Below are 17,041 nucleotides of genomic sequence, written 5' to 3'. Positions count from 1 at the left end.
AAAAATAGCATGTTTAAATGTTTAAAACACCATTTCTAATATTCTAACTGAGATATAGTCAATAAAAACACTCTACAATGAGTAATATATTTATGAAGCCTCTGTAAATTCTCCAGCTAAAAGATTCTATGGATCTATAAAATGCTATAATTATTATTGCTGTTATCAGAAAAACAAATACATGTTTTCTAAGAACATGAAGAGCTTAATTCATCTTTCTAGGAAAATGCTTTGTTACTGAATGGTTTAAAACACTTTGGATGCAAAAAAAAGGCGAGACATTATATACACAATAGTTTATGAAGAGAACTAAAGCTTGGCATTTCTCCAGGATTACAAGCTTTAAGAAAGAGTACTCATGGCTAGGCGATAGCAACCATGCAAGCATCTCTGAATATAGAACCCTATTGGGATATCCTGGCTCCCGTTCCAAAATATTTAGGTCTCTTTGAGTGTTTGATCTGTGGACCAAAGGCAAGAACAAAAAGAAAAGCATCTTACTAAAAGTAGCCATCAGTTTGTGTGGAATATTAACAAGACCAAGCCATATTTGTAGCTTTATCAGGAAGAAGTGAATCTCAGACACAGTTTAAGAACTCAGCTATAAATATCTAACCAATGTACTGTATACTCGAAAGTAACAAAAAAAATTAAAAACCCAATATCAAAAAAAAGAAAGAAAGAAAGAAAGAAGAAAGAAAAGAAAAGAAAGAAAAGAAAAGAAAAGAAAAGAAGAGAAGAGTAGAAGAGAAGAGAAGAGAAGAGAAGAAGAAGGAGGACTAGAAATATCGAAACATAGCAAGAATAAAGAACCAGAAAAGAAAAGAAAGAAAAGAAAAGAAAGAAAAAAAAGAAAAGAAAAGAAAGAAAAGAAAAAGAAAAGAAAAGAAAAAGAAAAAAGAAAAAAGAAAAAGAACTCAGCTTTGGAATTAGATTGACCTGAATTTGAATCTTAGCTCCACCAATCTTAGCTCCCTGACTGTGTGGATTTTTGTCAAGTTTCATATGAGGCTTATTTCTCTCACTAGTAAAATAGAGATAATAAGGCTATAAATTTAACCCTCCCTATCGGTATTCCCAGATTCTCGTCAGTATTTTTTGGCTTCTTCCTCAGGCATCTTTCCTCTCTGGTTATTTCAACTTCTTTGAAATTATGATCAGCACCTCATACTCATATGGAGAACCTTGATTCAAATGAACTTTTTAGTGAGATACTTGATTAGCTTCTGATGTTATTTTTATACTTTAAAAATATGAGTAGATTTAGATTTTTGGCACTATAAATCTATTATAGCCTATTATATTGAGGTGAACAATTCTGAGTCATAAAAGGAAATCAAATTGATGACAACAAATCATATTTTCTACCATTGTGTTCAACTTTAAAGATTTGAATAGTCTTTTAAATCTTGCTTGCCAGAAGCAGTATTTGTAAATTTTTACATATATGTACACTTTGATACCTGTCATTTCCATGTTATGTGAGCATGAGAATGATTGGAAATTCTTCTGGGTTAGAATAAAAATAATTTTCAAATATTTCACAGATATATTTTTCTACATATAATAGATATGTCTGAATTCTTTCAAAAACTTTTGTATTTTTCATAATTTTAATTTTTAAAATTTTCATTTACAGTTGACATTCAATATTAGTTTCAGATATACAGCATAGTAGTTAAACATTTACATAACTTATAAAGTGATCCCCTGATAAATCTGGAACCAAGTATAGTTATTACAATATTATTGACTGCATTCCCTATGATGTACTTTATATCCCATGACTATAAAAACTTATTTATAAAACAGTACTAAGTGCTTTTTCTACCCTACTGCCTTCATCCCTATACATGAGAATTCTGCTATTATGAAATCAAACATCTTATTTTTGTAGTGATTAGCATATCAGCATATTTTAGAGCAATGCCTATATCTTTTTCTTAATTATTGTTTTCATGTTTAAATTCCAGCCTGACAGCTCCAGAATAACAATGTTATGATTACTCATTCATAATAAAAGTCACAGTAAACTATTCTTGATAATTCATTTGGCAGAGTGGAATGCATCGAGCAGTTTAATTAATAATTAATTATGTGGTTACTCACTCAAATGTTATTAAGAAACCAGGAAGTTGCAGTTATTAGTATTCTATTTGTAATGAGCTCTTTACTTACTTTCTGCTCTTATATTTTTTGGAATAGTGCCGCAATTAATTAGTATCCTAATAGAAGCAGACTATAAAGTGGGCATCTGGGTGCTTGTTTGCCTAGATGTGTAATAAGTGATATTTTAATTATAATTTGAGTTGCTAATTATTGTCAAATAAAACTTTTAATTTCTCAGCCCAGAGATTAAAGTAGATAAGTGAACAATTCAATAAAAGAATCTTCTAATATAGTTTATAAGATTATAAATTACCGTATGACTTAAAAATTTACTTAACTAAAGTTATAAAATGTATTCTTAACTAATGTTAATAGTATATTTGTGAATCTTCACCACAAATATAAGACAAATGTTTTAAAAAAGTATTCTAATTAAATATCAATTATTTAAAAAATTATATATATAAAATATAATTATATTACATATGCATATATATGTGTGTATATATATGTGTGTGTAATATATATATATATGTATGTATATATATATAGTCTATATAGTCTGTGTATGAGCATTTTTAGGGAAGCCATAAAGGATCTGCAGGTTTGGATTTCTTTTATACAGATAATATCCTTCTTTGACTATTATTTATGGTGTAATTGTTTCATTTTCCTCGCCATAATCACTCCTGAAAATGAAATAGTTAAAATAATTAGTATGGCATCTTTCTTGTCCTAAAACCCACAAATCATTGTGGCAATGATTTTGGAAGTGGAGAATTATAAGATCCTTGCCCTTAAATTAACATCCTTATATTTGCAGACTCGACTATTTTTTCCTTCTGTCTTTGACATCCACACTTAAAATCTTCCATAATTGATCATTTGTAGATTCATTCACTCAACAAATATTTTTGTGACCCCACTATGATTCTAATACTGTGTTTAAGGGCTAGAAATATAAAGCTGAATAAATATCAACCCTGATCTCAAAAATTTTAGAGAAAGAGGAAGAATGATCAACTCATAATTTGAATACAGAGTCATAAGTGATACTTGGAGTCAGGTCTGCATCGGGAGCTGTGAGCATACAAAGGGCAGTCACCTAACCCAGTCACAGGGTCAAAGTCAGGAAAGAATGAATGAAGCAATCCTTGAACTGAGTTATGAAAAATGAGGAGAGATTAATCAGCTAACAGAAAGGTTAGGAAAGAAGCACTGTTTATATGTTAAGGACAAAGCATGACCAAACTTATTCCATTATCTTTTATTGGCTTCATGTTAAGATCAAGTCATATAATTGACTCTAAGATTTTCACATCTCCAACATCTACCACCATATCTAATTTAATAATTACTAAATGAAAGAATGAATACATTTTTGCATTCATTGTTACTACTCTAGATTATATTTTCAAAGAGCAATTCTAGGCACATGCTGAAGTATTTTCAGGTTCAATAATGTGATGTGTGAATTTTTCTTTGACAAACTTCCAAAAATATTTTTTTTAGAAAAAGGAGCAATGGGAGAAGATGGAACAATGTTGACAAAATGTTGATAATTGTTGAAGCTGATGACAGATACATGGGGTTTGTCATATTGTTCTCTTACCATTACATATCTTTGAAAATTTTAATTATGCAGAGTAAAATTTTAAAATAAAACTACAGGACATAACATATTTTTTCTAATAGTTTTTAAACTTGACTCAACAACTGAATTTAAATTAGCCAAAAGACTCTATAAAAAGTGAATCAGATAGTGTGATTTAGTTGTCTTGGGGTTTGACCAGGACATATCTGTATAGTATGTTTGTGTTTGTGTGTGTGTGTGTGTGTGTGTGTGCGTTTAGTGTGTCTTTAGCTCCCTCATTGGTTCTAAAGTACATGAAGGTATGGTACATATATACAATGGAATATTACTCAGTCATAAGAAGAGATGAAATACTGCCATTTGTGACAACATGGATAGATCTTGAGATTTTCATGCTAAACGAAATAAGTCAGACAGAAAATGTTGAGAACCATATGATTTCACTCATATGTGAGGAATAAAACTGAAAACAACAAACAAATTAGGCAAACAAACAAAAACTCATGGACACAGACAACAATTTAGTAGTTACCAGATAGAAATCGGAGAGGTGGGATGGTAGGTAAAGGTAAAGGGAGTCAAGTATATGGTGACGGAAGAAGATTTGACTTTGAGTAGTGAACACACAATACAATATACATATGATATATTATTGAATTGTACATTTGAAACCTATATGAATTTATTAACCCATGTCACCCCAATAAATTTAATAGAAAAAGAAATTAACATTGAACGAAATTTAAAAAACAATGTCAAGTCAGTACTTGTTATATTATAAAATGATTTTCTTCAGAAAAAGAGAGGGAAGACTATACATTACCAGTAAAATAGAACAGAACAGGACAGGACAGGACAGGACAGGACAGGACAGGATAGGACAGGATAGGATAGGATAGGATAGGATAATACATGGAAAAAGTTATGGGTTTTGCATCTGCATTTCCAACACTTGCCACTAAGTGATGTTGTGAGCTATGATTTCAGGTTTGTCTTGTCGAACGTTAACAGAACTTAATCTCTCATGTTATGATTTTCTATAAACACAGGACTCATCTTCAAAAAGCAAAATACTATATAAACTAATGTCTTCAAAGAATAAGCAATATTAATAAATCAGGGTGTAGGCTCTGGTAAGAATCATCTCTTTCTTACATACTGATATATATACTAATGTTGAACTTGACTCAGTGGTATGCTAAAGATGGCTCATATAGGCTTGCTAGAGCCAATTGCTCAATTTCCAGGAATTTTAGACAAGTTATTAAACATAATCATTATTACAAATTAAATTATATTAACATACATTAAATTATATTTTAAATAAAGTTAATAGATGATCTAATTTCATCACTGCCAAATTATTTTACTGTATTTCACTATTATCTGTGGTCATATATTATGTATCTCTGTTGTATCTAAATGGTGGAATGACTGCATAATGGTACACTACAAACTCCACATTTAATGATGCTATGTTGATAGTTTAAAATTAAATGTGAGTATGCAATTAAGACCCCTCCACAGGAAAGCTGGATGTTAGATATTTATTAGCACAACATTGACTTAACACCTTATGATTTTATCCTGTGCATAAGATCTTGAACCAGTAAATATATACCTTATGTTTTAATACCTGATTTACTTACCAGTTTATAGTAGCATCATGTGAAACCAGCTTCTGAACTAATTGTTTTCAGTTGGCAATTTAATGAAGCTAATCCCTGCGAGGGCATCATCAAGCCACACAAGCACTTTGAGGGGTATTTTCATATTTACACTGTAAACAGAAAACAATTTTGTGGACTTTTTACTCTTTATTTATTTATTTTTAAGTTAATTAATTTTTTAGTGGTGACATTGGTTAATGAAACCCGCTAAGTTTCAGCTGTACATTTTAACAATTAGGCATAATATGTATGTATATATATATATATATATATATATATATATAGTGTGTGTTCACCTCCCATAGTTAGATTTCTTTCTGTTACCACATATATGACCCCCTTTACCCCATTTACTTCCCCCGCTTCCCCCTTCCCACTACCCTCTGGTAACCATTAGTCAGTCTATAGTCCATGTCCATGAGTCTCTGTTTGTCCTGTTCATTTGTTGCTTTTAGGTTTATATCCCACACACATATAACATGTGGGACATAATGTGACAACATGTGATTTTCAACATTTTCTGTCTGGCTTATTCCACTTAGCATGATTATCTCGAGGCCCATCCATGTTGTCGCAAATGGCAGTATTTCATCTCTTCATATGGTTGAGTAATATTCCATTGTGTACATGTACCACAGTTTCTTTATCCAATCATCTATATACTCTTTAACGTAACCCAAAGATCATATAATTTTATGACATGTGTTTCTTTGGTTAACTAAGATCTTACTTAACAAACTTCCATAACATATTTCTTTCTAGCTAAATTCAATAACTTAAAATCCCTATTGATGTCTAGCAATAGTTTTAAAACTGCTTGTTACCAACTGCAAGGTGTTTTAGGGATCAAATAATTTGTTACAGACTAGCACAAACAAATTTCAAAAAAAATTATGAAGCATAATATCATAAGCATTTCAAAATTAGGACATTGATAAATATTTGTTTCATAATTTTAAAAATGAAGAAAATGGGGCTTAAAGGTAAAAAAGATAAAGGTTTTCACAAGTTCCCATTGTGAATTGGCAAGAAAGCCAAAATAATCATCCAATTCCTATGACTCCTATTCTAATATCATTTCATTAGATTGCTTTGTTTTTGATAATATCTATGTTTTTGCCTGTTCAGTACCAAAAGGGAACATCATTACAAAAAATATTTTCTTGTAACTGTATTCTCACTTTAAGGACACATTATAGATTGATAGATGACAGATAGATCGATGATAGATGATGATGATGATGATGATGATGATAGATGATAGATAGATAATAGATAGATAGATAGATAGATAGATAGATAGATAGATAGATATCAATGCATTTTAATGGAATAAGATTATTTATTGACATGAGATAATCCAACCCCCAAGAAATGAAGTAAATAATAAGATATCAGTACACTGAGGAGAAGATTTAGTCAAGATGTTTCATGGAATGTTATAGGGTGCATAAAGGTGTGTTTTACATTTAATTATTTGGAAAAAAATTGCAAAGAAGCCCAGAGTAATGACCAATAGGTAACATACTCTTCGTATATAATTCCTTATTAGAAAATGATTTTATTTCCCTTCTAGAGCTTCCATTTTGGTGGGGGGGGAAGGTATGTAACAACTTCTTAAACATCAAAGTTAAATGTTAAAAGGTCATAAGAGGGTAATGTCAAAGGTGACATTTCAGGTTATAAAGCATGTGCAGCATGATCACATTGACCTTATTTCCAGTCTGAGTGTTATGAGTAACAAGGTCATTGACGTTGGAGGGAGGGGAGTAATGAGTCCAGTTGTTACTTTGTCTTCTGTAAAAGAAATTAGATGGCCAAAGCTGATTCTCGTGTTGATTACTGCGGAACTTTTACTTTGGTTATTATGCCTGCAGAACTGTGGAATACCAACGATGCTGTAGATTGTCACATAGGTCACATACCAGACACTATTCCCTAGAGAACTGGATTTCAGGTGGAATTGGACCACCTGGAAAATAACCTTATGTGTTGGAAAATAACATTACCCAAATGATCTCCGATCTCTCAGAACAGGGCATGATGGCATACCAACTTCTAATGAACTGTATAAAACAGGCTATGTTGGGACATATGTCTCACAACCGAGCTTCCACTTAAGGCTATGATATAGTGGCCCCTATATTGGGAAAATGCTTATGAGAAAGTACATATTGTGTTGGAGTTTATTGTAAAAAATCAATGCAAAACTTTAATTAGAGATTTCTGATCTAAGTGGCATCCTCATCTGCTCCAGAAATATAGCATTTAAAAAATATAAAGTAAAAAGGATATATTTCTATACACTCACACACATAAAATACAAACTTCTGCAGGAACAGAAATGTAAATCTTAAAATGGGTCAGAACTTTCAGCCAGGCTTGCCTTTAAACCACAAAGAAACAGTGGCAACCAGGAATTTGGATCCTGTGGGATAAGTCGGACTAAAATTTCTTTAAGCAAGGTGAAGAACTAGAAACAAATTCAGTGTCCCAAACCAGAGTATGATTTGTGCCTCTTCCACTCATTAAACAGACCTGGGGGAAAAAAGTGCTGTTTTCAGGTTACCCCTTGGGGTTATAGCTTACATAAACTATGGGCCAGTGTAGGCCTAAAAATAGTGATTTAGCCTTGCAACTAGGAACTGTATCAAAACTGTTTTCTTGCTTGATGAATGAATTTGGATTATCCCTAGTAACAATGCAGTATAGGAACTTGAAATCTGAAAGATCTGGATGGAGCACGGAAGGCAAGGTAGAGGCAACTATTAAATGCTAGATAGGGATACATGAAGAGAGAGAATAGGACACAAACTTCACCACGGACCTCCAGTTAAAAATGACAATTGAAAACCAACATTTATCTCTTCTCTATCCCAAATTCTGAGATTACATAAAGGAATAAAAGAGATGCAGTTGCAAAATGGCAAAGAAAATTAAACGTGAGACATCTGCAAAGGCATATGAAGTTTATAATAAAGGAAATGAGGTCAAGGAAGCCAACTTGTTATGCAGGACCCCAAAGACTCCTCAATTGAAGGCAATAGCTATTTCAGAGGGCAATAGGGGCTAGAAATATTAGGCTAGTTTGAAGCCATTAAAAGGAGCAATTAGGTTCCAAGTTTCCAGCTCAGAATAGTTAGATACTTCTTCTGTCCCATCCCAGCAGGCCTAAGTGAGTAGTTCACTTTCTCATGAGGCTAAAAGAGAAAAGCTCTTAACATGCAAACAACAGAATAAGTTGATGGAAGGTGTAAGTCATCATGCTGAAAACAGGGTATTAAGCTAAGGTTGATATATTTAATGGTAAAAGCACCAGTTGCTTCTCCCCACCCTGACTTTTAAGTTTCTATGCTCTGGAAAGGAGATCAAAATTTTTCTCTAGAGAATTTGATTGTCATAAGAAAAAAGATCTACAGTTAAGAGTATGTTATGATCCATCAATGAAATAGTCAGATCTTGCCTGATGGCCCTATATTGAAGCCTGCAAATTGATAAGCCCCACATGTACACAGAGAGCTTTCAAAAAGCATTTAAGTACCTCAATTTTATGAAACAGCTAAGGATTTCCAGATTTTTGAAAAAAAGTCTCTAACATAAAAGAAACCAGTATAAAAGAACAAGCAAATGGTCATATTAGGGAAACACCATAACAATATAAACAAATCAAGAAACTCTGAGAAAATAGATACAAGGCATAGATCTAAAAATACATGTTAAACTTAACTATAATTATTATCTCAGAGTGAGACTACTTACTGTATCCATAATACAAAAAAGTAAAAAAGATTATAGAAAATAACATTTCAGGAAAAGAGAAAGGTTATTTAAATGAAAAATTTAACAGCAATTTTAAAACAATGAAAATATTCTGTATAATACTATAATGGTGGATACATGTCATGATATATTTGTGCAAAACCATAGAATGTATAGCACCAAGAGTGAAGTCTAATATAAATTATGGACTTTGGGTAATTATTACCTATCAATGTAAGTTCATCAGTTGTAAGACATGTACCACTCCAGTACTGGATGTTGGTAATGGGAGAGGCTTCGTGTTGGTGGGGGATGTAGGATGCATATGGGAATTCACTGTACTTTCTGCTCAGTTTTGCCATGAACCTAAAACTTTCCTAAAAAATAAAGTCTAATAAAAAATGAGTAGTAGAAATAAAGTTCAACAAGGGATAGAAGATAAATTTGAAGAAATCTTTCATAAAGTAGTATAAACACACAAAGAAAAGTAAAATGAGAAAGGAAAATATAAGAATATTAGAAGATGATATTAGGTCAGTTGTTCTTAATTGTAGGTGATTTTGCTTTCCAGAGGAAATTTAGTGATGTCTGGAGATGATATTGGATTCTTGATTCCAATTCTTGGATTCCACCTCCTGGATTTTTGACCCTCAGAAACTGTGTTAGATAGTAAATGTTTTTGGTTTTAAGATGCTAAATTTGGGAGTAGTTTATTATTCAATAAGAGACAAATTATACACTTTGACAAACTAAAAATTTAGTGTGTGGAGAGAATAAAGTCATTTTCTGACAAAGTCTCAAAAATTTGCCTCTCTTAAGCCTTTCTTTCCCCCTAGAAATCTATAAGAGAAAGAGCTTCACTGAGAGAAGAATACAGTGTATTAGTCACTGTTGACTATGTTATGCTATGGTAACAAACAACCCTAAAATATCATTGTGCAGAAACAGCAAAGGCTCATTTCTTATTTTTGCTATATATTCTACATAGGTCAACCAAAGGTTCTGATCATTATAGTCACGCAATGACCTCAGCTGATTGAGGTACTAGTGTTCTATCATTTCATCATGACAAGAAACCATAACAAGGAACAAGTGCATGGAAAGTATCACCCTAATGCTTAAATGCTTTACCCACAGTTATACATGTCATTTTTATTACATCTTATTGTCTAAAGCAAGTCACAAGGCCACGACTAACTTTAAGGGAACAGGAAATTATAATCACCAATAAGTCCAAGAGGAAAGAGAGAATTAGAAATAGAGCTGAGAGCTAGCATTATCTAACAAGCATAGAGATAGGTCTCAAATATAATTAGAAATGAAAGAGGAGACATTACAACTGCTATTACCCAAACACGAAGGACCATAAATGACTACTATGAATAAGTATATGCCAACAAATTAGACAACCTAGAAGAAATGGATAAATTTCTGGGAACACAGAAACCTACTGAGGCTGAATGATGAAGAAATAAAAAATCTAAACAGATTGATTACTAGTATGATGATTCAATCAGTAATTAAAAACTCACCATCAAACAAAGGCTCATGACCAAAAGGCTTCACTGGTGAATTCAACCAAATATTTAAAGAATTCATACCAATCTTACAAAAAAATGAAGAGGAAGGAATACTTTCAAGCTCATTTTATGAGGCCTGCGTTACCCCAATACCAAAACTACATAAGGACATGACAAAAAAAAAAAGAAAATTATAGGCTGATATCCCTCATAAACATAGATGCAAAAATTTTCAAGAAAAGTATTAGCAAACCAAATTCAATATTACATTAAATGGTCCTATACCATGATGAAGTGGGATTTATTTCAGGGATGCAAAGATGGTTCAATATCCACCAATTAATCAATTATGATACATCACATTTAAAAAATGAAGGATAAAAATCATATGATCACCTCAATACATGCAGGAAAAAAAAAAACGCTTGACAAAATTTAACATCCATTCATGATAAAAATTCCCAATAAACTGTTTATAGATGAAATATATCTCAACATCATAAAGGTCATTGCAAAAGCCCACAGCTAACATCATACTCAATGATACTTGATGATGTTTCAGTGAAAAGCTGAAAGATTTACCTCTAAGATCAGGAGCAAGAGAAGGATTCCCACTTACACACTTCTATTCAACATAGTACTGGAGGTCCTAGCTAGAGCAATTAGGCAAGGAAAAGAAATAAAAGGGCATCCAAATCAGAAAGGAAGAAGTAAAATTATATCTGTTTGCACTCTACATGATAGTATATATAGAAAATCCTAGGGACTACATCAAAAACTGTTAGAATTAATAAACAAATTCAGTAAAGTTGCAGGATACAAAGCCAATATACAAAAGTCAGTTGTTTCTATGCACCAACAGCAGACTATCAAAAAGAGAAATTAAAAAAGAATCCCATTTACAATTGGATCAAAAAGAATAAAATACTTAGGACTACATTTAACTAAGGAGGGGAAAGAACTGTACACTAAAAACTATGACATTGACGAAAGAAGTCAAAGACACATAAATAAAAAGGTATTTTTCATGTTCATGTCTTGGAAAAATTAATGTTGTTAAAATGTCCATACTGCCCAATGTTATCTATAGATTCAGTGCAATCCCTATCAAAACATTATTATAGAAATAGAAAAAACAATCCTAAAATTTGTAAGGAACTAAAAGAGATTCTGAATAGCCAAAGCAATCTTGAGAAATAACAAAGCTGTAGGCATCACACTTCCTGAATTCAAACTATATTGCAAAGTAATAGTAATCAAAACAGAATCGTATTGGCATAAAAGAGACATGTAGATCAATTGAATAGAGTAGAGAACCCAGAAATAAACCCATGCATATACAGTCAATGAACTTTTGACAAAGGAACCAAGAATATACAATGAGGAAAGGATAGTATCATCAATAAATGGTTTTGGGAAAACTAGATATTTACATCCAAAAAAATGAAACTGTTCCTCATTCATAAAAAATCAACTCAAAATGAATTAAAGACTTATTTTTAAGACTGGAAACCATAAAACTCCTAGAACAAAACATAGGGTTTAAGCTCCTTGACAGAAGTTTGGTGGAGATTTTTTTGGATTTGACACCAAAAGCAAAGACAAGAGAAAAAATAAACAAGTGGGAACACATCGAACTAAAAAGCTTCTCTACAGCAAAGGAAACCATCAACAAAATGAAAATGCAACCTATTAATATGAGAACATATTGAAAATTATATATATTATAAGGGGTTAATATCCAAAATATATAAGGAACTTATACAGCCCAATAACAAAAAAATCTGATTAAAAAATGAGCAGGGGAACTGAATAGACATTTTTCTAAAGTAGACATACAAATAGCCAAGAGGTATATGAAAAGATGCTCAACATCACTAATTACATGGAAATACAAATGTAAACCACAATGAGATATCACCTCATACCTGTTAGAATGACTATCATCTAAGAGACAAGAGATAAGTAAGTGCTGGAAAGGATGTGAAGAAAAAAGAAGTCTTGTGCACTGTTGATGGGAATGTAGATTGGTATAGCCACTATGGAAAACAGTATGGAGGTTTCTCAAAAAATTTAAAATAGAACTATCATATTAACTAGCAATCCACTTCTGGGTATATATTCAAAGAAATGAAAAGAGGATATCAAAGATATATCTACATTCCCATATTCATTGCAGCATTTTTCATAGTAGCCAAGATATGGAAACAACCTAAATGTCCATCAATGGAAAAATAGATAAAGAAAATGTGAGGTGCTCTGAGATACACACACATGCATACACAGACAGACAGACAGATGAATGTTATTGATGAGAAAGAAGGAAATCCTACCATTGCAACAACATGGATGAACCTTGAGGTCACTACGCTAAGTGAAATAAGCCAGTCAGAAAAAGACAAACACTACATGGCTTTATATATATATACATACACATACATACACACACACACATACACATACATACATATATATATATGTGTGTATATATATGTATGTGTGTGTATGTATACATATATATTTATATATAATCTAAAAAAAAAGGGAAACTTCTAGAAACAGAGATTAGAAAAGGAGTTGCAGGGGCTGGCGAGTAGGAGTAGTCTGGAGAGCTTGGTAAAAGGGTATAAACTTTTACCAACTTTCAGATATAAGATGATTAAGGTCTGAGAATCTAATGTATAACATGGTTAGACTATAGTCGATAATATTGTATTGTATCATTGAAATTTGGCAGCAGTAGAACTGAAATGTTCCCACCAAAAAAAACCCCAAAATATATTAAATATGTGAAGTGATTAACATGTTGAATAGTAGAGAGACATCTTTCCCCGAACAAACAAACAAAAACTCTGTAATTCTAGCTTCTGTATCATACACAAGATGGTCCTATCTTGTGTATGATACATTTACACATGTTTAAAACAGGAAGAGAACTAGTAATAACTCCTATTTCTTCTCCTTACCCTATATAACTAAACCTCTCTTTCAAGGACAAAAGGCAATGTTTTCTCGTAATTGAGAGCAGTTATAGACAACTAATGCTTCTCGGTTTCTTGTGGTCATAGATGTCTTCAGCACTGCTGCCCTGCTTGTCAATTGTTGGACCAGCCAGTCATGCTGTGGTCTATGCCCATAGCCTGTGAGAAACATGAAGTTACCAAACTGACTGTCATAGAGTTAGTGTGAAATATGGATGATAGAAAATAGAGCCTGAGAAATCATGCCAGAAAGTGTATAAGAAATATTCTATATTTCTCTCTCCAAGGATTTTTCCACTTATATTATGTAAATCTACAACTATTTAGTAATTTTCTTTGGTAGCCTTTTTTGTAATAAATAATTTTACCAATAATGGACTAAAAATAAAAACAAAGTCAGGTCACAGGATATTCACAAACTTTTATAATCTTGATCCTCTTTTCCACCTGTGATTTGACTATTTCCTCCATGCTAGTGGCTCTCAAAGTGTGGTCCTCATACCAGCAGCATCAGCATTGCCTGAGGACTTCTTAGAAATAAAATTTTTTGTTCTACGATATTAGAAACTCTGAAGGTAGAACTCAGGAATCTGTGTTTTAACAAGCCTTCCTAGTGATGAATGTTAATTCATTAGAACCATACATGCTGACTCTGCTTCATATGCCCTTCCTCTCTTTGCCTCAGATACCTCTGCTCACCCATCTAGGCCCTAATCTACTGTGATGCCTTGCCTAACTTCCTCCCTTCTACTCTTATGATCCTATAGAGTAGAACTAATCCAATCTCCTTTATACTGGGATTGTCTTTGTTTTCATTTGGATTCCCCCAGTGGAACACCGTGAGGCAAGAAGTAAAGTCCAAGTAGGTTATTTGGAAGGTACAGGGAAAATCTTAGAGAAGTGAGACAGGGACCAGAAGAAAGCTGATAAAAAGTGCATTTTCAACCCAGATGACAATTTGGTTATTTAGAACCTAATTCCCATGAGGAAACTATGGGAGACAGGGTAAAACATATGTCTCAGAGTAATCCCACTTGAGAGTGCATGGTGAACTTGGGTATTTATACATCGACTCTCATCAATCATTGGTGAAGAGTTGCTCTCATAGGTGTTAATTCCTGAATGGTTCGGCTTTCCATATAGGTGAGCATCATAGGTGTTAATTCCTGAATGGTTCGGCTTGCCATATAGGTGAGCAAAACAGACCTCTGCAGCCAGAGGGAGTCCTCAGATGAAGAAATCTAACTGTTGGCACTTGGAAGTTGAGCCAGTGTACTTTGAAGTGGAAAGGCAAGGGAATAGATGTGCACTGGGCAAATACAGCAGATGCTACAATTTTGGTACGTATCCTCATGGGAACACTTAATGCACACATTAAACTGTGAGTTCTCATTGGCAGGAACAGTATTTTCACCTTTATACCCCTTAAATTTCACATACTGACTGCTCCAATACTAAGCACTCAATAAGTATTTATTCAAGGAATGAATGAATGGTTAAGTAAAATGTCCAAATACTATACTTTATATGCATTTATGAAGTATTTCTAGTAGCATTTTATTTCTTAGATATTCCATTTCTATACACGTTTCATGTTTTTCTGTATTTTTTTTACGTTTTGCTTTTGCTCATTCCTCTTTCTTCACAAGCTGTATTTACTTGCTTGAGAGCACAGCATATACTGATGTTAATCAAACTTCAGATGAAACACCTAAACTGATAGAAAAGAATCTGCTTTAATTAAATAATAAAGTAACCCCAACAGGTTTAGACATGTGCCTTCAGGCATAGGAAAGGAAAATTTTAATGAATATAGTAGTTTTATGACAAGAATATTTCCCTGATGTACTTATGTTTTAATAAGATGGAATGTGAAACAGTAAAAGGGACTTGATTTTCATGATGATATTTATTCATAAAGTAGTAAATCAAATATGTTGAAAGCTTCCTTCAGTAATACTTGGTAGAGTTGGGTCAGATTTTAGTTCAGTGAATTCGAAGTGAAGGTTTCTTACCTACATGGTGTCATGCTAAACCCAGCCTGCTCCCATAGGTATGTCCATTCTGGAAAGTAGGGATGGGGGAATCCTCCAAAAGTTCATGGGATCAGTGGACTTAACTAAAATGAACATCACATCCTAATAAGGGACCCCTGGCATATTTAAGTCATTTATCATATGTTTGTCATATATATATATATATATATATATATATATATATATATATATATATATCCAGAAATTTGTCTTGACTTAATTACTACCATCTAATTTTTTAAGTCCTTTGGACACTTTCTCCTTGATGTGTGGGTACAACTCCAAGCAAAAAGGGACATGTCCACTGAAAATGGTTCTGATTTTCTTTACTACTTAACAATCTCTCATAGCCTAAATATCTTCTTGCTATTTCTAATTGAAATGCTACTTTGGTGTGATTTCAGCACCAATTCTCTGTTAATTCCACTAGGTGCTTCTAAATTTGTTCTTTTCCTATAATACTATTTCTGTACATTCCAAGACCAACTTAATAATACTAAAATATTAATAGTTTTTCTTTCTTTGGAAAATTATCTTAGAATTAATAGACAATTATAAAAGTCACTATTTTTTAAAGCTGCCACCTTTGAGATTGTTTCCAAAAAAAATAAAATATACGAAATATAGTAAACACTAAGAAAAATAATAGCTTGTATATGTTCATTAATGCAGTAGATGATAACTGTTATATGTGTAGGCTCTTGTTAATTATAACTACCTTAATAGGAAAAGCAGTCTTATGGAAGGTAATGGCCCCAGTGAAACTGTGTAAGAAAGAAAATAGAATTACCCATGTGGAAATAATACCAAGTAAAAAGTTAATTGTTTCAATTTCTATATTTGTATTATTCTCATACCAAATATATTCTAAGACACACAGTGATCTTAATCTTTCCCTTTAATCATGATCAAAAGAAATTTGTCTCCATATAAAAAAGGGACACTTTTATAAGCTGATTCAAGTGGTGAATTTGAATTGCTGCAACAGCCTGTGGCAGAAATAAACATTTTGGCAGCCTAAGAAGCAAAATATCACACTTTTCTATTTTTTAATCTTATTCTGCATATTTGGAATTTGTGTTTTAATAATACTTTTGAGAAGATAACAACACCTAAATGTCTTACTTGCCCTGAAGATCAAAATATATTCACCCTCCACTTTTAAATAAAATGATTTTCCCCTCTCATTCTTCTTTAACAGAAAAAAATGAAATTAAATTTCTTGTAGCCAAATCAAGTATACTGTCTCTTCTTCATCCACAAAGAAACAAAGAAAGATATATGACTACATTTGCTGTAATAGTTTTAGTTTGCTCAGTTACACATACTGAAATGAATGAGTCTTAAGTGACAAAGATACTAGATTTACTAA

At 32.4% G+C, this 17,041-nt stretch overlaps 1 protein-coding gene across 8 annotated transcripts in view; it reads left to right on the top strand.

Moving 5' to 3' along the window:
- DMD (dystrophin) overlaps positions 1-17,041 on the top strand; it is a 2,254,165-nt gene that overhangs the window by 1,202,929 nt on the left and 1,034,195 nt on the right. The window lies entirely within an intron of this gene.

The sequence above is a fragment of the Rousettus aegyptiacus genome, unplaced genomic scaffold, assembly GCF_014176215.1.
Source record: "Rousettus aegyptiacus isolate mRouAeg1 unplaced genomic scaffold, mRouAeg1.p scaffold_m13_p_9, whole genome shotgun sequence".
Lineage (NCBI taxonomy): Eukaryota > Metazoa > Chordata > Mammalia > Chiroptera > Pteropodidae > Rousettus > Rousettus aegyptiacus.
The sequence above is the reverse complement of the archived record's forward strand: the minus strand, read 5'-3'. Positions and strand labels throughout refer to the sequence as shown.